At 45.6% G+C, this 21,567-nt stretch overlaps 1 protein-coding gene and 1 long non-coding RNA gene across 11 annotated transcripts in view; one reads left to right on the top strand and one right to left on the bottom strand.

The window, feature by feature from the left end:
- The window catches only part of Gab1 (GRB2-associated binding protein 1), a 108,721-nt gene that overhangs the window by 44,548 nt on the left and 42,606 nt on the right, over nucleotides 1-21,567 (bottom strand).
- Nucleotides 15,939-21,078, top strand: LOC120098602 (uncharacterized). Of its 3 annotated transcripts, none has more exons than XR_015643598.1 (4): nucleotides 15,939-16,677; nucleotides 18,541-18,706; nucleotides 19,143-19,319; nucleotides 20,879-21,078. It is a non-coding gene; the product is annotated as an uncharacterized LOC120098602 (long non-coding RNA). The 3 variants fall into 3 exon arrangements; XR_015643600.1 differs by lacking the exon at nucleotides 15,939-16,677 and adding an exon at nucleotides 17,485-17,756 and having other exon boundaries at nucleotides 18,541-18,744; XR_015643599.1 differs by lacking the exon at nucleotides 18,541-18,706 and having other exon boundaries at nucleotides 16,485-16,677.

Raw genomic sequence — 21,567 nt, 5'->3', positions numbered from 1 at the left:
GGGGGCAGGGACACTTGCAACAGGCTTGCACTGCAAAAATACCAAAACGGACGAATTTGAAAATCAAACAGAACAGTGGCAGAAAATGAGACATAAAGCCAGAGGGAGCTTCCATCTTCTACACTTGAGAAAAGGTAGGCGACTGTGGTAAGCACCTTTGACCCAGAGTCTTAGCATGTTTCCACCTTGGCAAGCCACTTCCTCGAGCACCTTTGGACAATGATCGTTCCTGTAAGGAAAACCCCTCATCTCTAGATTGTATCTGGTTACGATGTGGATTTCTTCACAGATAAGGTAACAAGTCACTAGCTGCTAGCATCTAGGCTGAGAGGCTGACCCTCTATTTTGGAATAATTAAAATAAAATCATTTGCATGGAGGGCTCTGCAGGGCTCGGGCTTCCTTTCCACAGGTGCAGGCAAAATGAATGGAGCTGGGGATGGCAGCAGGCAAGGTGTGGTGGCTCCTCCAGAAGCACATTCATCTCTGTGGGGATCTTTCTGTGGAGAAGGGGGTGCGTGGTTTGCCTATGACCTCATCCTCAACCACAGCTGCCTTTTGAAAGCAGCAGCTTCTTTTATGTTATGGCTCCTCTCTGATACACACGCAGTTCCTGACAGACAGGATGACAGGGCTGCTGGCCGGCGTACAGAGCCCATCTGGAGGCTCCTCCCCTGGGGACGTGTGACATGGGTTTCCAAGACAGCAAGCCACAGCTATGTGAGAGGCATGCACAGAACAAAATGCACAGCTACATGGAGGCAAGTAGAGAATAAAGCACAGAAAAATGACGCCTCAGGTAAGACACAAGAACAGGATATAGTTTCTGGTCTTAAATGATGGGTGGTTCAATTTCTTCGTTCCTAAGCAACCAGTCTCCAGAGGCAATTCTAAATTTCTTCCCATATTTAAGAGCACATAAAACTCCTTCTGCATTAGTGGGAATTCACTTCTCAGAACTGTACAGCAGTCGAGTGAGAAAAGGCAAACAATATTCTAATCAAAGCACAAAACAGTGCTTGCTTACGTAGCCATTGTATCACCTTCTACCGAAGTATGCTGGACCAATCCCATCACCAGCAGGTTCCAAAGCTGATCAGCCTCACTGACCTGCGACTACACCTTGCACAGATGCAGGATTAGCTTGAAAGACCCCTGCCAGTTCCTCTGAAGGAAGAGCTGGCATTAGTACAGATGGACTGCACGAGGCTTTTATGTATGTCAGGCAAATGCCCAGGATATAGGAAGATAAAGGCCAGACTGGCTTGCTTTCCAACTGCTGTGAAGGCCATGAGAGATAGACGGGAGTCGAGAAGTTCTGAATCCATCTTCCTCTCTTCCATTTGAACCTAAATCCTACAGCAGCGGGACACATGGAAGACAGACAGATATCCCTGTCATCACTTGGGATCTCTATCAGAAGAGCAAATCTCAGCTGAGACCTCCCCAAAAAAGATGTGTTTCAGTAAAAGAGGTTCATGTGTCAGGAGGTAGGAGGGAGAATTTTCCCAGCTCTCTATACTTAGATATAGCTCCTTTAGTTGATTTTTATCCCTAGTCTCTCTCTGTCTTCCTGCCAAATTATTTATGGTGGGGGGAAACAGCTTAAATAATTCGCTTTCTTAAAATCCTCTATCTTTAGAGAATGATGTCACCACACAGTTTGAAACACATGAGATAAGTCTTAAAGCATGCTTCTATGTCTAACTTCACGTTCTGGAGTCAGTTCAAATCACTCATTAAAATGAGTAACAAAGAACAAAACACAGAAGTGGCAGCTGTTGCATTTGGACGTCTGATTTGCAGCAAGTGGTGTATTTATAGTTGAACAGCAAACTGGCCTACGCAGGAAAGCCTTGTTACTCCTAGGTCGTTATATTGTAAAAATCATGCAGATCATTTATTCAAGAATTAACTTTCATAAATGTGTTTGTGTACATGTGTGGAGGTCAGAGGACAACTTTGGGAGTCTCTTCTCACCTTCCTCTTTGTTTTGAGACAGGGTCTCTCTTGCTTCTGCCAAACTGCTGTACTCCAGGCTGGCTGTCTCTCCTATATCACACTAGGAGAGCTAGAATTATAAATATCCACTAACAACATCTAGCTTTATATATAAGTTCCAGGAATCAAACCCAGGTTATCATTTCTCTGACCCCCAAGAATTAATATTTTTACATAGTGTTAAGTGTTTTTATTTGTTCTGAATTAAACTTCTTTCATCGATCATAATCTGCAAACAAACTGAGGCAATCTTTACGTCCTCAGTCTTAGAACGCCTATCTACACACACACACACACACACACACACACACACACACACACACACACACACACACACACGTTCCTCATGCCCTTGGACTGTCCCTACGCCCATTGGCTGTGCCTAGACTTTAAACCATCAAAACTGGTGTACCAGCAGCTGGACATTTTTCCCTTGTAATACTGAAGTTCACATAAGTTTTAAATCAACAGTGCAGTCACAGGGTGCACGTTCCCTAGGTCCTGAAAAGGTCTAGGCTTATATTTGCTTCTCACTAGCCTGGTCCCCATGTCAATCAAGGGTGGATGCTCCCAGTCAGGCTGCTTGGGTTTGAATATGAAGGGTCCCCACAGGCGTGTGTGGTTGAACACTTGGTCCCCAGCTGGTGTCCCTGGTTGGTGAGGTTATGGAACCTTTAGGAGGCAAGGCCTTGCTGGAGGAAGTGGGTCACAGGAGCCGAGCTTCACAATGTATAATCTGACCTCACTTCCTGTTCTCTCTCTGTGAGCTTCCTAAGTGCAGATGCTGTGTGATTACCCCGTTGTTGTTGACCCCAGGAACCGCCTCTTCTACACCTCGATGGACTCTGTCCCTTTAGAACTATAAACCGAAACAAACTTTTTTCCTGTAAGCTGTTTCGTTGGTCAGGGTATTTTATAACAGCAACAGAAAACGAACATGCACCCACTCCAATACACACGCACACTTAGTGATTCTATGCAGGCAGGCTCTGCTGGGATCTACCCTTTGTCCCCTTCTCCCCTCAGGAAGGGGAGCTCAAGCCTGACCCACGAGCTAGCAGATGCCTACAGCATGCCTTCCACCTTATACGTTCCTGTTGTTCTATCCAGGTCTAGGAAGGGTGTGGACGTCAAGCCTTAAAGGACATATGACGTAATGGTTAATTGTGTTTTAAAATTCCCTCTGTCTGAAAGAAAAGTTGTTTTAGCTCTTGCTGCATTATTGTCTTAGAACAAAGAGAACAGCACGGTTTTCAAAGTGCTCTCAAATGGTCTTAGAGGTTGAGTTCTGACTGAAATCTTCGCTGCCTAGGCTGTTGAATTCTAACCATCTCCTCAAGTCACCATTTGCCCTGGGAAAACATGAAAGCCAGAGTTGAGCTTCTCTCTGGCTTAGCTGTTCAACTGCTTATTTGTTCAATGGAGGTCATCCAAAATTTACAACATTCTTTTTAGCAAAAATGGATCTAAAATAATGCCAACTGGCAACTTGCTTCCACGTGGGAGGTATTTATTGGGAATAATGGGTTATATGTATTTACTCCATTCATCTGCTCACTCATTCCAGAAATATGCACTGAGTACTGACGAGTGCCACTGTTGTCATGGCTGGAAGGGAGGCAGACACTTTAGTGAAGCAGTGTGTATCTGCATCAGCAAACCCAAACTCCAGCAGAGGAGGACATAAGCTAACAAAAAAATTGTAAATTGCCACAAAAGAAAACTCAAGCTGGTCTGTAAGTCCCAACCTCCCCTAAATCATCCTAAGGACAGGGAGAAAGGCCCTAACAGGGCCCCTGACTGTATTTCAGCAGACCCCACCCTCGACATGGTCCCTGTGGGAGATGACAATTATCGCGCTCTTAGGCTCAGGTCCTCAGAGCTGCATTGGCTTAAAAGCTCTGCAACCTCGTCCTCTCGACCGCCTCCACCAGCTAAGAAGATGGCGTGATCAGTGTGCAGCTTCCCTGTGGAGCCCTCACACAGGCCATGTCAGTCCCAACATCAAACGCCAATCACTGGCCACCCTCACTCCACTCCAATATCCATCAACAGTGTTCAGCTGGAGTGAAGAGGAGGAGGGAGGGAGAGAATATTACTTTATTAAATTAAAAAACCTTAATAACTGTTCGTCCTTTCCCTACTGGAAAGCCCACATGAGAAAACAGGTGTCAGAGATGACGAAGGCATTCAGACGTTACCAAATGCTTGATAACAGCAACTGTGAGTGACTAGCCAGTGTCTTAAAACCCAAAGACACAAAATACAATGATTATGTATGCAGAGGGGGTTTGAGGGGACCTCTGCACCCCATGGTTACTTGACTTGATGCTGAAGATGTCTCTTCCATAGGAAAGAGGCAGGGTGATTACACGGGGCCTTGTGGAAGCTGACACTGGACACCTCCAGCTTCCCCTGAGGTACTCCCTCTCTCCCCCACGTCTCCTCTCCATCTCTGGCAATCACATGTGTTCTTCTTTTGTTTTACCAAAGTCCATCAAAGGACTTTTGTGTTTGCTTTTTCTGAGGCAGGGTCTTTACTACACAGGCAGGGCAGGCTGGAATGCGTTACACTCCGCCTCGACCTCCAAATGATAAGCCATGCGTGTGTCAGCAGGCCCAGCCAAGCAACCTTTGACCTTAACTTAGACAGCATCTCTGCTGTCTGCTGTCTCTTTTCTCAAGCACAGTTTTCACATTCGAGTGCAGATTCAACTTGATTTTGTTTTTCAGGAAAGCATTCACTATTTAAAAACAAAAACAAAACAGCCTTCCTTTCTCCATGCAGAAACCACAAAATGGGTTAGTAATTTGGGTACCCAATTACTGAAACCAAGAACGGGTTCAGAAGCTCTCTCAGGCTCTCTGCAGCCCAGGGACACTGACTAACCTTCAGCGAGCACGCATTAATCCCAGACACTGTTCTGAGCACCTTATACATTAAGTTAATCCTCACCATAGCCCGGTGAGGCAGGAGGCTGTCATTATCCACCAATTACAGAGGCGAAAATGAAGCACGGAGGATTAAGTAATTTGCCCAAGTCAAACTGGAAATGGCAAAACCAAGATTTGAACCAGCGTCGGCATGAGAGTCTTGTCTTTGATGGGTAGCACACATTTTGGAAAGGCTAACTATTGTGACTATCTGCCTCCTGTTCTTTTTTAGACAGTCCCTTCAAAACAAAGAACTCTCTTAGACAAAACCAGGCCAGAAGTCCATTTTGCTGATCTCTACAATTTGTGTGTGTGTGTGTGTGTGTGTGTGTGTGTGTGTGTGTGTGTGTGTGTGTACGTACACATGTACATGTGTGATGGTGGTATGTGTGTGCATTCTAGGGTAAACACTTGTTAAAGTGAATGTGTGCACACACATGCCAGTGCACAGAGACCTGAGGTTGGAGGCTTTCCTCCAGGGCCCTCCTTCATTTTCCAGTCAGGGTGTATCAGTCACTCACTAAAACTGAGCCTCATGCACTTGGAAAGGTAAGAGCTGGCCAACTAGGTACAGGGATCCAACCTAATTCCATATTCTACCCCCACCCCCCCCGCTCCCCCAGGGTCCCTGGCTCCCTCATTTTTTTGACAAGCATTCTGCAGATCCAAATTGAGGTCCTCACACTTGTGCTGCTGCCACCGTACAGACGGAGTCATCTCCCCAGCTCCAGCTCCATTATTTCCTGTGACCGGTCTACTCCTTTCACAGAGACAAGTTTGGGCGGAAACAGGCTCAGCAGTGAGATTCTGAGCTGTGTTCCACTCCACAACCCAGGACCCAACAGCAAACAATGGCGCAGGTTCAGACCAGGTGAGGACATGCACACATCCAAATGCACGCACCACGCAGGGTCCACGGACGCACACAGGACAGACGGCGCCCCTCCGCCAGGAGAACCAGGGGTAATGATCACAAGTGAACAGCAGGAGCGGTAACTAAAAACCGACGACCTGTGAAACTTAGCTTCTCTCCCTGCTGGACTTAACACTGTGCTGGCATCACTCGCTGACATAGTCCAATGTCTGCACATTTAAAAATTAATCTTTAGTTGAAGTCTCTTATAAGCACTGGCTCATCGTTTCCTTATCAAAATATTACCTATAATGCCAGAGATGACGTAAAGGAGTGCATTAACTAGTATCTCTGAGCTCCTGGATTTGAACGCCTTTTGCCACCAGAGGGGACCAACTTACATAAAACAACAACCTTGGCAATGCTATCTCACCCTCTCAGTGCATTACGATTTCTGACATTAATTTTCATAGGTTGCATATCTTTTACAACAACTTAAATGTCTTTTAAAACTCAAAAGTCCTAGACTGTGGGAAGGACTCAGTGGGTAAAGACACACACTTGCCTCATCTTGATCACAGGGACCCATGTGAAAGTGTCCTCTGATCTCCACACGTGTGCACCCACCTCAAAATGACAAAACTGCTTTAAACCCAAGGACCCAAAGATCTGTTTCAAATTAAGGCATTTACACTGGTTCTCATTCTACCAAGACGCACAGCTCCATTTACAGATCCCACCCTCAGAAGTTGCTCCCCGTAAGTAATTATATAAAATCTGGTTAATTTTAGCCAGTGGCGGTGGGAGCGGGGATCTTAGACGCTAAGAAACTGTCTCACTTTTACTTTCTTTCCTATTAAATTGGGGCCATCTGTTTAAAGTAACAACAATTATTTTTAGCAGTTAGACAAAGGGGTACTTAAAAAACCACAGTCACCTCTTTTCTTCCTTAACATCACCCCCTTATCCAGCACAGGGCTTCACGTTCACACAAAGCTCCCAGGGTGTTACTGCCACAAACACAATTACAGATGGTTCTAAAACCCCCACGCAGCAGGTCAAGAATCATTTTTTTCCTGATCCTTCTGACTGTTTTCAGCAGTTTCTAAGCATGGAAGAGGAAGGAACCTGAGGGCTTTACTGGCATGTGACAGCATCTGCTGACAGCGCTCATGGCACAACCTGTCTGTTTTTAAGAATCTGTGTGTCTCTGATGAGGCTAGCTGTATACTTCCTATTTAATGTCTAACCCGAATTCCTTCTTTCTAGATGCAGAAACCTGTGTCTTCAACCCCTTGTCTCCTGGGGATAGCGACGTGGGAAAGAAAAATCACAGTAAATACATGTGGAACGTCTCCTTCTCATACAACAGCTGTGATCTGAACAAGAAAAGCCAAGGCCCGCAGCCCTGTGCCTTGCTGGGTCCCCAACTTCCCTCCAGTACTTTGAAGCAACTACACCACTTCTATTAAGTTTCTTTTAGACGCCAATGTACTTTGCCCTTGCCAGGTCAGATACTGGGTTGGGCTTACTCCGGAGCAGGCCTTCCTAACTTCCTAAGTGTTTTCATTCTCCTCGTTACTACGTTAATTGTCCATACTTGTGAGCTACAGTTTGACAGCTGGAGACAGCATATGATGTCAAACCACAGTAGCAAGCGTATGTACTCCTTAAGCATGACCTTCTTCCAATTAATGTAATCACCATATGCTTTCATAGGGCACAGTTCAACGTTTCAACATATGCATACAATGTATAATGACATAATCAGGGCCATCCATGTTTCCATCCTTGTTGCTACTTTGTGTGTGGCAGCACAATTCACGAGAGGTAAAATGATCTAGATGACCACTGTTGTGACAGATAAGAAAAAATGACATATCAATTTCATGGATGTATGCAATGGAATGTTATTCCGTCATTAAAATGATATCCTATGATAGGCACTGAAATTGGTGGAGCTGGAAAACACTGTGTTCAGTCTAGCTAGTAGGCATGGGACGGTCACATGTCCTCTCTTACACAGGGACGCCAAAGAGTCCATGACATGTATAGCAGTGATCTTAAGAGGCTAAGGGTGCTGGTGAACACCTAGTAGCCAATCACAGTCAGAGAGAACAGAACGTCCTAGAACTCTACAGCACAGTGGAGGAGAGATGGGCTGTAACAGCTAAGAAATACTTTAGAAATGACTTTAGAAATGATCTGGCCTCGGCATAACATGAGAAGCAGGCCTTTCTGTCAATGTAGCTGGGAGAGAGGGAAGAGGGGTCTGGCTAACCGATGCTTGCCTGTGAGCTCACACAGCCATCTTCAGTCCTTCTGGGTCTCATCCTCTCAGAAGCAGGGTCTCATGTAGCCCAGGCGAGCCTTGTATTCCCTACACTGTTGAGGCTGCCCTCAATTTCGGGTCTCACCTCCATCTCCCAGGGTTATAGGAATGTGAACTCGCTGACGCTACCGTCTTTCTACCGAGTTCTGTGCATGTATTTTTTTTTTTAATTCAAGATTTTCCCTAAGTTTAAATTCAGTATTTGAAGGATTTATTTCATGGGAGGCAAAGGGCCTGTGGCCAGCTCTTCCATTCCTTGCCCTGACATTTAGGTCCTTATCTGAAATGCTGTTTTAAAAAATATTTCCTCCACTGTGAATGAGCAGTAACTGGATATACAGAAACTCAGGTAGAAGGGACACGTCCCAGACTCTCTGGCAGTTGTGGACAAGTAACCAGACTCTCTCAACAGACACAGCATGGCAAAATGTGTCTTTTCTAGGTCCAGGACTACTGTCACCCGGCAGTCTGACTTCCCAGGCCTCTGTCTGCCTACCAGGAGGATGGCCCGCCCAGAAGCTGGAAGACAGAGCAACAGGTGGCGGGAAGCGGACTCCTCGAATTCAGTTCTGCCACAGCGTGCCGCAGTGCACGCCTGCAATGTCCTTCCCATCGGGGCAGCGGGCAGTGCAGTCTTAGCTTCTTAGGGTCAGGCTGTGAGGTCTCTGTGTAGCAGCACAGGCATCGGCCATCACGGCTGGTAGCCATGTCGGACTGTCCCAGGTGTGTCCCGTGGACTTCCTCATGCATGAGTTCTGGGCACAAGCCCTGCTATTATTCTCGGCTTTGAAATAAAGAAACAAGCCTGGCAGGCTGGATGTCTTATTGTCCCCTCAAAAGTAGTGTGGGCTGGTACAATGACCAACTGCAGGCCTGTGTGGTGCAGAGTTCAAACTAATGACTACAGATGGTGTCCTCAGGGGAAGCTTCTTGTCACAGTTTCTCTCTGAGATATTTCCTCTGTGGACTCTCTCATGTGTCTGGGCCAGAAACATTAGCAAAGAATTAAGGGATTTATATTTAATTTGTTCACAAATACACTTAACGTACTGTTTACTTTTTATTACATTATAAGAATGCATGTGTGTGCACGCGTGGATGCTGCCTTGCTGCACACAGTGGCAAGCACCTTTACCTGCTAAGTCATTTACCAGTTCCCTAATCTAGTAAAGTCCAGATTTATGTAAAACTTAAAACTTTGAAGGAAGCAGCCCAACCGGAAACAGCTTCGGGAGGAACCTTTCTCACTGTCTATAAATTCTATGGAGGTAGCTGAGCTGTGGTAGCGCACGGCTTTAAGGCCAGTGCTTAGGAGCAGAGAGGCAGGTAGGTCTGAGTTCGAGGCCAGCCTGGTGTACAGAGTGAGTTCCAGAACACCCAGCGCTACAAAGAGAAACCCTGTCTTGAAAAAAAAACAATAACCAATAGATAGGCAGGCAGGCAGGCAGACAGACAGACAAAGACTCTACTGTGTCTCCTGAAAGGCCAAGTTCTGCACCATTGTTCATTCCTATAAAACACTAGATTATTAAAAATGAACTCATCTGCCGTCTGTGTGGACTACAGAAGAGCAGTGAAGCACGGTTACACAACACGGGCTCTCCTGAGAAAAGGAGGCCGCACGCCATTACTCTCCCAAACTTCTGAAAGCAGGAGAGGTGCCAGAGAGACATGAACATCTGGAAGGTGAGGGAGTGAAGGAGCGTTGCCTGGAGGATAACAGCCTTTTTTTGTCGTTTCCTCTTTAAAAGAAATCATTCTGCTCGGGAGTCCTTTCATCTTCTAGAAAGCTCTGGTAATTAAGTGCCAAAGTCCACCCAATTTATCCACTCCACAAACATGCACTGAGCACTGTGTGAGGAGTGCTCTGCTGGGCGCTGGGTGGGCACTAGCAAGTAGACTGAGAAGACAGAGGAAACTTTCATCTGTCCATCTGGGTTGTTAGCCTAACTTAAGCTGGAGAAAAACTCTACATTGATTTGCTTTTGTTCTTCAACAACTTGAGTCGCAGAAGTATAAGGAACAAGACCTCTCTGCTTTCCTTCTTTAACAGACAGGTAGGTGTCCCTTTGTCATCAGAGGCCTGGAAGTCCCGTTGTATTTCTGCTTCAAACAGCACACTGGACTCAGCAGAATACCCCCCACCCACTCCAGGGACTACCTTTCCTCTGATCCTTTTAAGTTCCTGGCTATCCTGCCTTTCCAACGCTGTGGCCAAGCTCACCCGGTTTTAATTAATAAGAGATGAGTGAAGGACGAGAGTTCTTTGCCAGCAAGAGCAAGTGTTCATTACCCGTTAGTCTCCTCATTGTGTGCTTGGTGATAGACTAGGGAAGGAGAGGCAGCCCACAGGGTCAATCATTTTCATCCAAATAAAAGCTCCCCTTACCCTTGACTAGTGGCTGTGGAAACAGGAGGAACACACAAGACACCAGCCATGGTAAGGCCCCAATGGCCTGGGCAGCACTCTGTCATTCTGTCACTCACAGGCAACTCTGCCTTTGTGCCCCTCCTTAAGTCTCTCCTTGGCACACCCTGAAGTTGGGGAAATGAACCCAACTGCAGAGTGGGTCTATATCCTTCTATGGGTCCACTCACATGCCATCAGCACCCTCTGCTGCCCCAGTCAAGAAAAAAAAAAACAAAGGAAAAACACAGAACAATCTGTGGGGTACAAAGGGTAGGGATAGCCTTGAAATATGACACGTCATCTTGAAAGCAGAAATTCACATGAGAACTTTAAAATAAATCCTGTGCGTGCGTGCGTGTGCTCGAGTGTGCATGCGTGCATGCATGGGCATGTTTACCCACAGTGGCTAGAGAAAGGCATTGGACCCCTAGGAGATTAGGTTCAATCAATTGAAAGCTGCCTGGTGTGGTGCTGAGAACTGAACTCAGGACCTCTGGAAGAGCAGTGCTCATCTCTCGAGCTCCCCTAAACAACTTTTTACACTCCCTTCCCCCTCACCAAATAACTTCCTGCCTTGCTCCAAAAATCTATCTCTGAACGCTGCTTCTTCAGCAATCACTAGCACATCAGCCGTCCTTTCTGTTGGCTACCAGTCTTCAGAAGCACAATCCCAGCCATGCCGTTCAAGGCAATGGCTCACAGTTTACCAAGGTGCAAACTGTGGCATTAACTATTGGTGACTCCTGTAATTTCATTTTTCCATTTCCCTAGCAGATGTCAGCAAGCTTCTGAGAAGGGCAGGATAGTAAATGCGTTGTCTTTGAAGTCTACATGATCTCAGGGAACTCAGCTCATCCACTGTGCTGTGAAAGGAGACACAGACCCTCCGCAGGCCAAGGCATGGCTATGTCTCAACACCATTTGCACACTGATTCCTCATCCGTATTCTATGTTAACAGAACATGTATGTTAAATGTATATTTCACAGCCTCCCTTGCAGCTAGCTTTGGCCAGATGATGTTCTGTATAAATGGATGTGAATGAAGATGGCCACAGAAATCTAGACCATCCCTCTTTTCTTGAGCTGATTAGGAGAAGCTAGGTTTGACTGCGAAGGTTGGAGCAGCTTTCAGAATGACAGAGAAGCAACCTGGGCTGGAGGAAGGAGGGGGAGGGACGGAGAGAGGGAGGGAGGGGAGAGGGGGTAGGAGAGAAAACAACCCAAAGTGGGTTTTGTTGTTTAGTTCGGTGGGCTTTGGAGCTCGTTCATAAAGATTTGCATGTCCATGCTTAGCTCTGGGCACAAGACTGTAACTGATTCAGAAAGGAAAAATAACTTTATTTTACAAAAACCCAATGATCCAAGCACACTTCCACACCGTAGGATCTTGTGACTAATCACATCTAATACCGTGCAGAGGCAAAGTCAGTGCTATGTTTTTATATGCACCTCCCTCCTACCTTTAAGACAACTGTTTTTATTGCCACTTTTAGAAATGAAGTTCGGGTGGGAGGAGGGGAGGCTGGAGAGATGGCTCAGTGGTTAAGAGCATTGACTGCTCTTCTAAAGGTTCTGAGTTCAATTCCCAGCAACCACATGGTGGCTCACAACCATCTGTAATGGGATCCAATGCCCTCTTCTAGTGTGTCTGAAGACAGCTACAGTGTACTTAGATACATAAAATAAATCTAGGAAGAGTGGGAGGGAGGGAAGGAGGGAGGGAGGGAGGGAGGAAGGAAGGCAGGCAGGCAGGAAGGAAGGAAGGAAGGAAGGAAAAGAAGTTCAGGAGTAGTTGCACAGATGTCTTGGGGACATAAAGTTCTTAACCACATTCTTTCTCCCAAATCAACTCCCTTGGGGGAAAAACAAACCACAGTGACATTTAGTCAATTGTAGGGCGATACTTAAGAGATGGCTTTGTGACTCTGGGTTTCAATTTCCAAACTGAAAAGCACCACTAAGACCCACTGGCAGATGACTGTAGTTTAATTAGGACTCTCCTTAAGAGCCAACTAGACCAATAACACAAGGTTAAGTGCCTTACCCAGGTTCCTTTGAAAAACTATGAGAATGCCAAGTGGATTTCATCAGAGAGCCCCAAGGACTGCCAGCCCCCAGTCCTGGCTGGTCCCTTACCTCCTTGCCTGCCCAGTGGACCTTAACAACCAAGATGCTCGCCCGCTGCACCAGGTGGGGCGGAGCCTGCTAAGCAGTGGCCGAGTCCACTGGTAGATGTCATTCCCTGCCCTGTCTGTGTGGTGTGGCACGCATCCCTGCTGGAGGTTTGGCACCCTTGATGGGGGCCATCTGGCTCCATTTCTTTCAGCGCCTCGGCTTTTCTTGTCCTATGCAGTCTGGAGGACCAAGGACAATCAAGTACACCCTCAATCTACATTACAAGGAGATAACTCGAGTTAGTTGCAAAAATAGTTGACCTCACTTCAAATAAAAAGGTAAGACTGCTTTCAGAGCTTTTTTTTTTTCAAAGTGGGGATAAGAGTTGATTATTTGAAAACCGCACTGATTTAATAGCTAGGAACAATAGACATCAAAATTATTCTAATTAATTGTTGCTAGGCAAAAGATTTTACTATATATACTACATATGTTTATAATATATATGGTCACTTTGTTACTTTTGCAAAGGATAAGTCTTTCGTATATAAACATGAAGTTTGCATAGTCTCAATTAAACTTTGAAACTAATTATTTTTAAAATTAGAACAGAACAAACAGCACAACCAAAAGCGACCTGGGGAGGAGAGGATTTACTGTGCTAACACTTCCACACCGTAGCTCATTGCTGAAGGATGTCAGGATGGGAGCTCAAACAGGGCAGGGATCTGGAGGTGGGGAAGGATGCAGAGGCCATGGGAGAAGGCTGCTCGCTGGCTTGCTCAGCCTGCTGCCTTTTACAGCACACAGGACCATCAGCCCAGGACTGGCACCAGCCACAGTGAGCTGGACCCTACACATCAATTATCAGTCCAAAAAAGCAAAACACTGGCCAGTGTGGGGAGGACATTTTCTAATGGAGGTTTCCTCTCCCACAGTGACTATAGCTTGTGTCAAGGTGACAAAACCAGTCGAATACCCAGCCGTCATTAGGGAGGTGCAGGCAGAGAGGTCAGGAGTTCAGGGGCAGCCTGTATCCCATGAGACACTTAACATTTTTATTTAAAAGGCACAGGGGTGTTTGGGAAATGGTACAGTCAGTAAAGTGTTTGCCGTACAAGTTTGAGGATCTGAGATTAATTAATTCCCAGCACCTCTGAGGAGGCAGAGACAGGACCTGGGGCTCCTCCTTGTCCAGCCAGTTTAACTAAGAAATCTGGGAGTCCCAGGTTCAGTGGGAGAGTCTCTCAGAGAGAAAGGTAGGGAGCTGGGGAAGGTACAAGCCTCTGCCATGTAGACGTGCACGTGAGCACTCGTTTGAACAAAAGTCTTTAAAAAGGAAGAGTAGAAAGGTTACATCTTCAAACCCTGCGTTTTAATTTTAGTGCGCACTTTCCTCCAACTCTTTATAAGAAAGAACATACGAGATACAAAACTATTCGTCCATTTAAACAATATTTGCTAAGAATAATCTGGGATGTGGCAACTATGCTCACATATTACGCTTTATAAACCTAGATTTCCAAACAGTTTAAAGTATTTTTCCAAAGCAAATGGCCAGGGCTGTTAGGTGCGGTGGTGCACACAGAAAGAGAGACAGGAGAATTAGGGGTTCAAGACTAGCCTGAAATCCTATCTTAAAAAGCCAGGAAAAAATTGCATATGAAAGTAACTATCTCAACATTTTAACAGGTTCTTTATGATTGGTTTGTTAATTGTTTTCTTCTTTATAACTTAAGAATTTGAATTTCTTTCTATAAAACATTGTAAGTAATATGGTTTATTATTTATTTAGTATGTCTGGAGTTCAACTGAGGGTCTCACATATACTAGGCAAGTGTCTACCTAGTTATACACCCAGTCTACACACACACACACACACACACACACACACACACACACACACACACACACCCATGTACATTTATGTCTACGCCCACACCCCCCACAAATCTTTTTTGTTTAAGACAAAGTCTCACCGTGTATTTAATTTTTACCTGAACTCTAGAGTCTCCTGCCTCAGCCTTCCAGTTGCTGAAATTAAAGATGTACCACTATTCATTCATCCATATTTATTTTTTTAAGAGAATTAGGTATAAAAAACACCACAGCACTAAAGGAATAGATTTCTCCTTTCATTGTATGAAAAGGATTTAAAAAAAAAGTAGTCTGAGGGATAGAACAAGCTTATCTCTCTGAATCACTGGATCTTGGAAGCTGACAAATTAAACATCAAGTGACGGCAGAGGGATGCGACAGGAGGACTCTCAGGGATGCGACAGGGGGACTCTGAATAAATCAGCAGGTATCACAACACGTCAAAATGGGTCCAAACCCCAAACACACTTGCATGATGTCCAAATTTTATTAAATTGACAGTAAGGACAGAGGGTGGGTGTAGCTCTCATGTATCTGTGGTCATTATGATGTAGAATTTTCCTAGGAATTATGATTCACAATTACTGATCTTGAATTGAGAAAATAGAAAAAAAGTCCCACCAAAGTTGAAATAATAATGAAAGTGAATGTATATTACAATGTAGTAGTGGCTAAGGTCACGTAGAAATCAGTTTTTACTTCACAGTGGAAAGCTGCCCCAATCATTTAGGAGCACTAAGTCAAAGGAAAGTTTAAGTCTGGACAATGCTATCTTTCTCATTCCCACCAAACCAAAGCAGAACCGGAGGCTACATAGTTATACTGAGTCATTAATAATTACAAATAAGTTTTTAAAAGCACAACTGCACAGGCAAACACCATTGTCATGTCCCACTCCGAGGGTCACATGATCCTCGAGCACTCTTTCCTGACTGTATCTTCCCTGGCAAACAACATCTCCTTTCATGATGCCAACATATCATCCAAACAGCCTCCCTGAGCGTCTGTGCTCTAGAGCATGGAGCCTTTCCAGGGCCAAACAAGGAGTATTCCAGGAAAGGGCAGGTAGAGAGTTCAGGAAAATGCCTAATAAGATTCCACTGCCTTTTCCCAACATAGTTTCCCAAGCCCCAAATACCACAGCAGAACAGAAAAACAAACGTGTCTTCAACCACACTCCCCAGACGAGGACTTCCACTGACTCTCCTGTAAGAATTCTCTCACAGCATCATTTCGTTAGCACAGGAAAAACAAAAGCCAACAGCAGAAACATCGACCCCGTAGGCCCCAGCTGACCTAGCATATGATAAAGTGCCCACAGAAACAGCCAGTCTCACTGAACACCTCTACCTGCATTACGCAGACAGGAGTTTGTGCAGTGATGTCACAAAGGACAAAGAGAGGCAGGACACGCATGGCCGCCATCAGCCTAAGCAGAGAAGAGCAGCTCAGTGTGGGAAAGTGAGACAGTGAGTGGGACTCAGATCTACTTACACAAATACGATGAAGAAAACAAACACACCTTTCATGTGGGCGCCTGGAGAGGCAGCTCCCCGGCCCCTGACTTTCAGCATCCTGCTCATGACCAGTCCAGGAAAGTAATATATGATTCAGTAATGCTGCCTGGCCCTCACCCAAGTCAATGACTTCAACTGCTCCACATTAATAACAAAAGCCAGCCAGAGTGGACGCAGGGAGCGGGGAAGAGACGAAAGGCCAGGGCAACTCCTAAGAGGACAGCTACCTCTTGTTAAAGAGACAGCCAAGGCCGGTGTTTGGAAGCAAGAGTTTCCTCCAATGAGCTATTAGCTGCTAAAAAGCCTGCTGTCAGCCCATGAGATTTTAAAGCCTGGTCCACACCGAGCTCTAACAACACAAAGATCTTCACTGCCCAACCCTGTAGGCGTGTTCTCTGTACGCTACACAACTGAGAGGCTGCTAGACTGCCAACGGCCTAATAGAGAAGCTGTCATTAGCCTGTTTGCAGGTCAGGAAGTAAGTACTAAGGGGAAGGCGCTCTTCAAGAGCAGAGTTAGCTGATGGGAATGTAGGTGGTCTGACTCCAGAGGCCGAGTGAAGAGCCATCCTCCGGCTCTCTCAGAGCAAGTGCCTGCGGACTGCAGCTCAGCCCTTATGGGGCTAGAGACATGGCAGGTGAGCCGTCCACACAGAAAGTAGGCAAGAACCTGACTTTTGCTGAGTGCCCACTTTGTGTCAGATCCTGTCCTATTCTCCTTTCTATTGCAGTCATAAGGACCATGACCCAAAGCAATTTTGGGAAGGAAAGCATTTGATTGGCTTATATATCTAATGGCAGTCCATCCTAAGGAGGAGTCAAGGTTCCTTCATAGAGGAACTCTACTTACTGGTCTACTCGGCTTGCATATTTATACAACCCACGACCACCTGCCCAGGGTGGACCCACTCACAATGGGCTGGCCTCTTCCACATCAATTATTAATCAAGAAAAATACCCCCTAGACTTGCCTATGGGTGAGTCCAATGGAGGCATTTTCTCAGTTGAGGTTCCCTCTTCCCAAACAAACCTAGCGTGTGTCAAGTTGACAAAAACAAAATCCCTAGCACAGCCTTTAGGGCTGGGGCAGGATGGAGGAGACATGGCTCAGCTGTTAGGAGTACTTCCTGCTCTCCCAATGGACACAAGTTCACTCTCTGGTACCCAAGCACTGCCACCTGGGAACTCCAGCTCATGGGATATAGCACTCCCCTCCGGCTTCCTAAGGGACTTGTACGCTCGTCTCACACACACACATGCACACACACACACACACACACACACACACACACACACACACACGCATGCACGCACAGTAGAAGCAGAAGAAATGATACGTGCTGATGTCTGTGACAGAACAGAAACACTCTGACAAAGATGCCCGTCACAGAATGGGTCAAAAGTAAGACTCCGGGGAGTTGGGCGCTTGTTTAGAAATCACTGAGGGCAGAGCTGGCACTGGAACTGTATTCCTGTCTGCACAGAAAGGTTAACTGCAAAGGGGTGGCTCCCTCAGTCAACAGCTGGGGTCAATCTTCCATATTTTAATGGATACTTCTTTGGTTGTGGGCAGGAGAGGGGAAGTGTATGCCAACAAACTCCATTACAACACGAATAACATCTCAAGCCTGATAGCAGGCACCCAAAGGGCTTCGTGCTGAGCAGTGCTATTCAGAGACTGTATTCTGCCATACGGGAGCCAAACCTCTCAGCCATGGTGCGTTTTACTCTAGACCTTTGGCAAAACACTAAGAAGTGATTCATTCTTACAGTTTAATGGGTCCTGCTACTATGGTGGATTCTGAGGCTAATTTCCTTTGTAAAGGTTACATTTCTTTTATAGTAATCTAACTTTTTTACTCCTTGAATTCTCAGAAGCATGATAGTCTATTTTACACAGATCTCCTTAGGTATAATATATAATCACCCATTATTTTATGTGAGCCTGCTAGGTGGGTTAGCCTTAAACAAAAAGGCTACCCTACAGTCCCCTCTGTGTCAGTCTGCACCTCTATGGAAGGCTAAATAGCCTATCAGGACAGCATATGCATTAATCTGCATTTAACAGCTTGGCTAAGACTATCTTGAATTAAAAAGAGTACACATCATGAGCCTGATGATCATAATTATAAAAGCATAGCCAGACTGTGACTCACAGGTAAGAGGGCTTCGAGATTTAATCTTCTACTGTGGAGAGGAAGGTCGGGGACTAATAGCAAGAATGAGGGGTGAGAAATAAGGTGAAGGGGGATAAGAGGGGAAGTATGTTCAAGATAGGTAGATGACAGACAGACAGATGACAGACAGACATGACAGATAGACAGATGATGGACAGATCACATGCAGATGATAGAGCATGCTATGTCAACACATAGGGATCAAGATAGATGAGGAGTTGAGAATTGAAGTCCGGGAGTTAAGTAAATGATGTTTTCTAAGTCTTAATTAGAGTCAGTGAACAAAACACTAGAGCCATCGTAATGCTGTCTACTTCCACACAGGTCCCAAACATAAGCCCTGAAATGTCAACACAACAGTAATGTAAACTATGAAGGAAAGGAACCTGTCCTTCTTGACGCCTTACTTCATATTAATTGTCCTGGTGAGAAGAGTGGGTGAGAGGAGACCACCTCTGGCTTCAGTCTAGTCTTGGACCTCAACAGCTACGTATGTAAAGTTGGCCACAGTCTGACAGTGGCTAGAAGGTGTGACAAAACCCTAATGTCCTCTGAAGTGACTCAGGGTTGGCAGGTGGGAGAGCCTTTACTCCATAGTAAAAGGGGACATCTTCTAGTCACGAAGCACGGCCATTGTCTGCTCCTTGAGTGGCAAAGCCTTAAGCACCAATCCTCTAATGACTTCTCTCTCTCGGTAGCTCGGTGGTCTGCTCTCGCAGAAAACGCAGGTTCTGTTCCCAGAACCCACATGGTGGCTCAATTGTCTATAACCCTCTTCTCACCCCCTTGACACCAGGTCAGAGCCTGACACTGGAGGAGATGGAGAGAAGCAGTCAGGGCTGGGATTCTTCTCCTTAAAAGCCACCTTTTCCGAGAAACACACTTCATTTGTTTTTAACTGTTTTCAATTTGGCCCCCGAACATAGAGTTGGTGGCAAGTCACCACTGAGCCCTGTCTGGATGAACAGATCCCTGCCTGCAACAACATAGATTACGAGAGGATGGCTTCACTCAACTCTGAGAGGCCCGCTGCTTCGCCACCACACATGACGGACTGCTTCTACGGAGTGCTCCACCCCACATTCTGACCGACCCACTACACAGTTAAGGATCATCTGGCTCTATGAAGGGGACTAGTGATGTCACACTGCCACCTTTCTCCGCCATTCCTCGGCATTTCCTTTACACATATGCAGACATGCACAGAGTCTGTGCTCAGAAAGCAGAGCGCATAGCGTGAAGAGCTGGGCCTTTCAGTGTAACACAGGAACCTTCACAGAACTCCCACATAGTAAGATGGGAGATTACAGTAAGAAGTGGGAAAGTCCCCTCTGCCCTGAGGCCATGCCAAGGCATCTGACACGGTTATGTCTGCCAGGATTCTGCAGTTATTCAACCCAGGACACCCCCACTCCTATTTTTTTTTGGTTAAATCGGCATAGATACTGTAATGTTTCAAAAAAGTTCCAAGTAGCATTTCTTGCGGGAATAATTAACTTCTTGATGTTTGCCAAAAGATTTGTTCTGAGAAAATGTCTCCCTGCTAAGAGATATTTCAAATACAAAGGGCAGAGAGGCAGGCTGGCTTTGCAGTTAGTAATTTTGAACAAGTAAGTCACCAACATACATAGTCAAAGTCTTTCAGACAGATTATATCAAATTGAATATTTAAAAGAGGTTACAAAAAGAGAAAACATGGAAAACTCAAAGTCTAATGGTGCCTATGAAGCAAGGAGAAATTTAGCTACCAAAGTTTCCTGATACCTTCTTAATTACAGAGAAAAATGTATCCACAACTTTGAGGAAACATTTTTGTTACATTTAGGTGTGACTGTCTAGGGTCTACATGAAACTGGACAAAAGAAAGAACCATCTAAATAGGGCACAGGACACCAAAGGCCTTGAAAGCGCGTGTCAGTGAGATTTTACCCTACCTCAGAAATAGGTGGATGACTCCGGGGCACAGCGTCCCGCCATTTTCTCTTGGGACCTCGCTAAAGAAAGGTCCTCCAACAGAATCTTTGAAAAGGCAGAGCATGAACAATAGATAGAGATCAAAGCAGAAAGAGCTGACACGCAAGAGAAACTACGAATTGCCTCATGTCGGCCCGAAAGCGTCCCCCGCTGCCCACCCTGTAAGTTCTGACAGAAAAACAACATAAACCCATTTAAAAGCTGTTTGCAATCAGAAAGTACAAAGTGTGAGAACCAGATTCTCTAGGTTAGTGAGATGAGTCTTAAAATAACCACAAGCAGCTAATATTTAATTTGGTGTTCTTACCTCCGTGCGAGGAAACCTAGTGAGACACAGGACGCCCCTCATAAAACGTAACAACCCACCGTGGGAGTCACACACATGGGCTTCTACAGTGAGCATCATCACAACTCTCAAGAGAGAAAAACCAGGCTGGTGTTTTGGCAGAGATGAAGGAGAGGCAAACCACTGTCTCTTTCTTGACATGAGTACTTACATATCTCTCAAGAAGCTGGGGACAGTTCTGCAGGGCTACTCCAGAAGTCAGGTTCTAGTGAGTCCATTAGTTTGCAGGTTCATTTGAACTTGAGAAACACTTCCGAGTATCTTGCATTTAAAGAATCATGGGTCTAGACACTAGTTTTCCTGGGATGTTAAAAGTCCATGTAAGCTTGTACTTTCTTACAGCTGGTGAGACAGCTCAGCAGGTAAGGGTGCTTTGCCAACAAGCCTGCTGACCTGAGTGTGACCCTCGTGACCCACATGGTGGAAAATGAGGACCAGCTTCTGCAAATTATCCCCTGACTTCTACACGCAATGCCATGATTCTCATGCATCCACTCAGGCCACAATAAATAAATAAATGTAAAAATGTTTAAAATTTAAAACAAGTTCATCTTTTGTAAATAAACTTGAATCAAATAATCATACAATTCCAACCCAGTTTTACACACTTACACATACACACACACACACACACACACACACACACACACACACTTTTTTTCAAATATTCACTAATTCAGCAGGGTAGGGAGGAGTGCCCCAGAGGGCTGTACTGTTTTCAGTTGCTTCCAAAGCTGAACTTCTATCAGTTGCTGGTGGCCTGTTCAGCATTTACCAGAGAGCTTATGGCTCTTTTGCCCCCAAGGGACATTTGGCAATGGCTGGAGACATTTTTTTTGGTTGTCACTGATTTTTTTGAGGGGTGGGGAGTATAGCATTCAATGATTAGAGACCAAATAGCCAATTAACTACACACTGTATAGCACAGGCACCCCACCGCAGTCTGACAAGCCAAAAGGACAGCCATGCCAAGGCCAAGACCACCACAAAGTAGGGGAAACTAAATACTCAAATGTCAAGGCCACTCCCGA

Source organism: Rattus norvegicus, chromosome 19, assembly GCF_021556685.1.
Source record: "Rattus norvegicus strain SHRSP/BbbUtx chromosome 19, alternate assembly SHRSP_T2T, whole genome shotgun sequence".
Taxonomy (NCBI): domain Eukaryota; kingdom Metazoa; phylum Chordata; class Mammalia; order Rodentia; family Muridae; genus Rattus; species Rattus norvegicus.
This window is presented reverse-complemented; position numbering and strand designations above follow the sequence as displayed.